Raw genomic sequence first — 7,113 nt, 5'->3', positions numbered from 1 at the left:
TTTAAAAAAACCTTGAGGCAATTATTGTACACCAAAAATATTATTGTTGAGAATGGAAATTGTTCATATTATGAAATTCCTGGTGGAGATATATTGGATTTTCGTTCTGAAAAAAGAAGTATTAAAAAATCTACTAATAATGATGATGTTTTTTATGAGTTGGATGTGTTTGGTGATGAATATAAGAATCTTTTTTCCAATATATACTTAAAAGAATATACTGGCGAAATATTAGATTATATTGCTGGATATATTGTAAGGAATATATCTAGAAAAATAGTTTGCCCATTTTGTATAGTTATACTAATTGATGGAAGGTCTGACCATAGCTACACAAAAATATAAACTTTACCTCTTTTATTACACGAGGAAAATTAAAAATAGTTTCTCCTGCTGTTTCTTTAATTCTTAAAGAATTGGAAAAATCTTTTCAACTTATTGTAGTCATGCAAAAAAAAAACTACATGCAAATGTAAAAACTAATATTTTAATGCTAGCAAGGAAGAATATATTAAATAAGTCAAATTTATTCTTTTTTCCTAATACTCATCCTATAAAATGTCGAACTTGGTTCTCCTAGTCATGAGCAAAACTATTCTCAGCTCTTAGTGACAGCTACATAAATATTAGAATGCGACATTATGCTAAGGAAGTTAATGCAAAGGAAGTATTAAAAAATAAAAGTTCTTTGAGACAAAAATTAACTAAACTAATATTATTTCAAAATGTTTAAAAATTAAATTAAAATGTAAATTTTATAAAAATATTCTATTTGTTCTAATGTTTTTAAATTTAAATTGTATAAATATTGTATTGTATTTGTATCGATGTTTTATAATAAATAAATATTTTAAATATATCTTATTTCTTCTTTTTTTGTATTGAATTTGTATTTATTGTTTCCCATTTCCTACATTACCTATTACAATATTATATTTTAATATTCTAAATTAATTATTTATTATTTAGTAATAGGTACCTACTTAAATAGTTAAATCACAGTAAGTCTGATTTTATGTTATGATTTGGAATATTGCTGTACTTACTTCAATATAATATGGTATTAACCACTAATTTTAATTTAAATGGATGACTGAATGACTAATTAAATTATTTATATTCTATACAATTTGGATTATGATATTATTGCTTATGTTTAAAGGTAAGTGGTTAGCTGTAAACACGATAAATATCTATATTATTGTATTAATTACAATTATTCGTTTTATACTTTTGTGTAGCTATTTATTTTTATATTTCTGTTTAAACTATATCGCTTTATAGTAGGCTTGTTAACAAGTTAAAATAGATTTTAATTTTTAAAATCTGACGAGTGGAAGTACCTACATTATTATGAGGCGTTTATGTTCTCTAGTACGTTCGCAAGTTTGCAGCTATTTTTTTTTGCCCTGTAGAGGTGGGGGTAACGTTCAAGACATGGCTCGTTTTCGTCTCACGGACGATATTGGTAAGATCTATCTCGATGTATCGATATGAATAAAGTATTGTGGTGGGCCACCGTCCACCACAACAGTTCCCCCCTGTCGGTCACACCGCTGCTGTTGGCAACACCACCCGGCACTGCGGCGTCCGTAGCGACGGCGAAGTGCCGGGCGGCGGTCTCGGCCTAGCCTTTTTTCTACCCGCAACATATTAAGTTCGCGTACCTAATCCTCCGTCGAGTCGAGTCTAGCGTATTCGGAACTGATCTTAGTCAATGGTCCCGCTTTCCCCCTTCTGCCGCGCTGATCACTGATCACGGCATCACAGGAGAGCGCACGCGACCTGCTTCGACCCAACGACGTCTCGCGTCGTGCCGACCCGCAACTCGCTCGAGTTCAACCCACACGTGTGACCGGCCTTCGGCCTCCTTTTTGGATTACGTGTCTATAAAGCAATAAACACTTTTTATCCGATTTAATCCGTGTCATTATTTTTACCACTCGAGTAACGTTGGCCACGGCGATCCGTGCAAATTGCCAAGCGATCCTCCGCGCGCCACAGTATTGAAACAATTATATCAATACAAAAAGTACTCGTATCGAAAGAAAAATATCGATACTTTACTTATATCGATAATATCGGAACGTTCCTAACAGTAAGTAGTTCTGTCTCGTTACAACTTTAAAGATCATTTATTTATCGAACCAGGGTGTACCTCTTACTGAACAGCGAAAACTAAAAACTTCTGGACTTAAACACTCAATTAAAGGATATCTTCAATATTCTTAGTCAATTCCATGTGCAATAAATTCAGTTGGACATTATATTGCTTACTATTATAGAGAACCAAATAAAACATGGGAAAAATATGATGATTTTTAACAAAAATCAAAAACTGTAAGACCAACAACCTAGGCACTAAACTGTCAATATTTAATGTATAGTAAATAATTTTAAATAAGTAAAAATTATAATAAATATTTTGTAGTTTAATATACAAGGTTGTATAATTATATATTTGTTTCAATGTATGCCTTATGCCTCTATACTTGACGTCGACGTTCTTTCATTTCCATCTTCATCAATACCATTCGTGTGAATTGACCCGTCCAGTCAGGTGTGATAAAACTTGGTATAACTTCGCCGTATCGGTCAACGGGATTTGTAAATAAACGTGGGCCAGATCTAACACGGTGAACATTCGGTATCCCGCCATTTGTTCCAGTAAGGCCCTCCGCACACGGTAAAACTGTTTGGCAACGAGAATCTCAAATCAGTTGCGCGAGCAACCGTTTGGCGATTTTTCTTGTCTAGCGTAATAGGAAACCGCACACTTGTCGACCAAAACCAAATCGGTTTGTAATCAGTTTCCAACTGGTCACGTGCAACTGTGTGCTTGCAGGTCAAATTTCGGTTTCAGTTGCGTGATTGCATTGTAATAAATGATTAATTTATTACTTAAAATGTATTAAAATTATTATTTTATTATTATAATTATTATATAATACCTGAATATTATATTTTGATAAATTGATAATTCATTCACAATGAATAAACAGTTGGCAAACATTAAATTTGTCGAGGAGGTAGAAAAACACGAACTTTTATATAATTATAATCTTTCTGGATACTCAAGAAAAGACCTGACAGAAAAAGCATGGCACGAGATAGCAGCCAAAGTAAACATGACAGGTATGTAAAAAATGTAATTAATATATGTACCTATATACACTTAATATACACGGAGTATATTAAAAACAAGTCTTTTAAAGAAGGGCCAAATAAACGAATGCAGTATTTAGAATAATATTTCAATATGAATTATTACGTTTCAGCTGTTCTAAAAATAATATTTCCCTATACGAATTGTATTTATCTTTATCCAAGCTATATTAATAATAAAGTGTCTAAAAATACCATAAAAAAAATAACATGATATACTAGCTGTTTATGTACTATTGTACTACATTGTACTTTGATTTTATTTATTAATTATAATTATAAGTATAATTACATAATAATAATATAATAATAATCATGTTGTCGTATCATATCGTATCGTATTTCTTATTTCTGGTACAGTGTATTTCCATTGCCATGGTAGAGATGCACGAGGAGAAAGAAAATAATTAGATAAATAATTTCTAATAGTATTCGCTGAAGATCTTTCATTTATTGTTACCTGTCTTGGTATTATTGTGTCTATACCTACTGCGGCTATTTCATGATCTTCTTGCGTATCTGTGGGCCTATGGACGATACCATCTCGTTTACGTACATAATTGTGTAGAATGCAAACCGCTTTAATAATGTCATTCACTGATTCTACTTTTCGAAATCGTATAGGACCATTTAGTACTTGAAACTTTTCTGCCGCCATGCCAAAGGGGCATTCAATAGTTTTCCGTCCACGGCTTAACCTATAGTTGAATATTCTTTTAACATTGTCTAATGTCCTTTTGGAATAAGGCCTCAATAAATACTGCGATAACGGGAATGCTTCATCAGCTGCAAAGTAGTATGGAAATGGACTATTTGTCTCATCATATGTTAACGGAGAAGGTGAAGGGATGTCGAAACCTCCGTGGGTAATCCAATACTTCATTGCACTAGCTTTAAAAATGCCTCCATCACTGTTTCTTCCCGCGTATCACGATTATATCATCGCGAATAATCCATCTGCATCGCAGCATGCCATTAGAACGACAGAATGGTATGATTTATATGATTTATTTAATTTTGTGAACCTGTGTTGGGAAATTTCTCTATTCGTACATGCTTCCCGTGCAGAGCTCCAATGCAGTTTGGGAGATTCCAAATTGACTCAAAACGATCGGCTATCAATTTCCAATGCTCTCTAGTTGGTACCGGCATATATATTTCATTTAAAGTGTTCCGGATTATTTTAGTTGTTTCGTGCACAATAGTTCCAACTGTAGTTTCCCTCTTGCAAAGTATAATGAAAGAGACACAAATGTACATCCTGTAGCCAAGTATCTGTTAAAATATAAGTAAATATTATTACATAAATTATTACCTATATGAAACTGTGCAAACTGTGTAGTCGCTGTAAATACTCGTAATTTAGTTAGGCGACCGGAGCGAGTACCTAACCAGTAACCACTAACCACGGCCTTGCGGATCACACTGTTCTAAGGGACAGTGAGTCCCAGTGGTCGACAGTGGTCAAAAATCCTACTTATACTACTCATTTACGAAATTTACTCGATAGCTACTAAACAGCACAACGAGTTCCTGGTTTTTTTTTTATATTTATTATTTATTATTTTTATTACAATGATTTTAGCGTCCGAGTGTAAAGAAAAATGGCGTAATCTTCGTACTGTTTTTACACGGAAAATGAAAACTCCCGCAAGTGGGTCTGGTAGAAATAAAAAAGCATACTATTTAGCAGATGCCATGCAGTTTTCTATCCTATTTATAAAAACGTTGGTTCCGCCGTCCACTGGTAATCTTCCGGAGAAACCGCAAGACGAAACGACTGATGAAACGATAGAAAATACAGAAATATGTGATGGTCTGACAAACTCATCGTACTCGGATCAGTCTTCAGAACTACAACCGCCACCACTTCCAACATCACCAACGTTAGAAGCATCATTTCTATCACCTTTCGCATCACCAGCATCACCAGTACTATCGCAACAAATTAACCATCCTGAAGAACAGTTCTCGTCTAGAAATAGGAAAAACCTGAAGTTCAAAAATAAATCGGCAGTGGAAGCAGATAATTGTGTGGCTGAATACTTTAAAGCTAAAAAGGCGAGATTGGAAGCAAATTTAGTTACTAATTCTTACAACAGTGAAAACAAAGAAGCTCTCAAGATGTTTTTATTAAGTTTGATGCCTGAAGTTGAACATTTTAGTAAGGATCAGATTAAATTATTTAAACGAAAAATTTTCAGCGTTATAAATAAAATATCATCCCATATCATCGTCAACATTCTCGTCGCCATCTACTACTTCATTTCCGTCAACACACACTTCGCAATCTACCACGTCGTATACATCTGGGAGTACACCATCAAATGCACTTGAGTATTACAGCAACTTTTCTGGGACAGTCGAAAACTATGACGAGAAGTGCGAGTCCAGTTTCACACCATTATAGTTATTTTAATAATCATTATTAATTTCTTAATTTAGTTATTTGTTGATATTATGTTATTATTACGATTAAAATATAAGAAATTCAGAACCTTATAATTCAATAAAGACTAATAACACTTACCTCAGAGTTATCAATATTCTTTCTTCGGCAGACACACATTCTCTCATATTTGTGTTCATTTTATGTATATTAGGAGTAACCAACTTTAACAATTCCCGGTATGAATCTTTTGACATTCTGTAGAACGCTATAAACTTGGTATCAGTTTGATTCAGTTGTTCTGCTGCTATAAACAGCCTGAATTTCATATTTTTCTCTATATATGGATGGGTCCAATATTCCATTCGTACTAATTTTCGTTGTCTACGGTACTGATAGTAGTCAATTATATCATCTTCATCAGAACTACTCGACATATTGCAAAAGTTTAATGTTTAACTATAAAAAAACTTTGAAAAACTTTTAAAAAACGCACGTTCTTTCCCAACATCAATTCGCATACAACTCCGTACACTGGTCGAAATTTGATCGAACTCGTGTGCGGAGTTAATACATAAATTGATTGCAAAACAATTGCACAACAATCGCTCACGCAACTGATTTGAGATTCTCGTTGCAAAACAGTTTTACCGTGTGCGGAGGGCCTAAGTCATCGATGTTAGGTAAGGGGTAGACCTGATTGATAATTTAACTGTCGATAGTCCACGACTAATCTCAACTCCCCTGTCTTCTTATGTACTAGGAGTCATGGGCGCAACTGGGGGAGGGGGGGGGGGGGCTTGGGAGTGCTTAGCACTTCCAATATCAAAATTAGCACTCCCACATTTTCTGTAGCGGTTTTTTACAATATCAGTAACAGTAACACTTTGTTTTTATAAGTAATAATTAATTGACTGGTAAAATTGATAAATTATCAAAATATTGTTTTTCTAAGTTATTTTAATCTGTAATGGTCAATAGAAACATCAAATGCGTTTATTAAATTGGGTTTATTACCTATTAAAATGTAACGTGTACACAATACGTAGAATTAGTCTTGATTTTGAAAATGGCATGCTTATAAAGTAATTATAAATTATAATATTATGAAAATATAAAATTGTGTAACCCTACTGTTCCTTACCTAATCCTTAATATTTTATGCAGGAACTTTTAGGAGTGTGCATTAATAGTTAAAGACAGAAATAATTATTATAAAAAACTGTTAACCCACTAATTACAATTTTAAAGACATAAAGAAAATAATAAATAAGAATGTTTATCCAAATTTATATAAATTGATTCAATTTGCAATCACAATAGCTGTATCATCAGCTACTTGTGAAAGATCCTTTTCAGCCATGCGAAGAGTGTAGAATTGGCTTCGAACAAGCATGGGACAAAATCGATTTACAAACCTAGCTTCAATATGTATTGAAAAAGACATAGAAAAAATTCTAAATAAGTTTGCTTTAATATCAGAAAAATTAGTTTATCATAATATGAGCATTATTATTTAATACATTTATATTGTGATATGCTGAATTGATATTTTATGT

Source organism: Acyrthosiphon pisum, chromosome X (assembly GCF_005508785.2).
Source record: "Acyrthosiphon pisum isolate AL4f chromosome X, pea_aphid_22Mar2018_4r6ur, whole genome shotgun sequence".
Lineage (NCBI taxonomy): Eukaryota > Metazoa > Arthropoda > Insecta > Hemiptera > Aphididae > Acyrthosiphon > Acyrthosiphon pisum.
Note: the sequence above shows the minus strand (reverse complement) of the source record.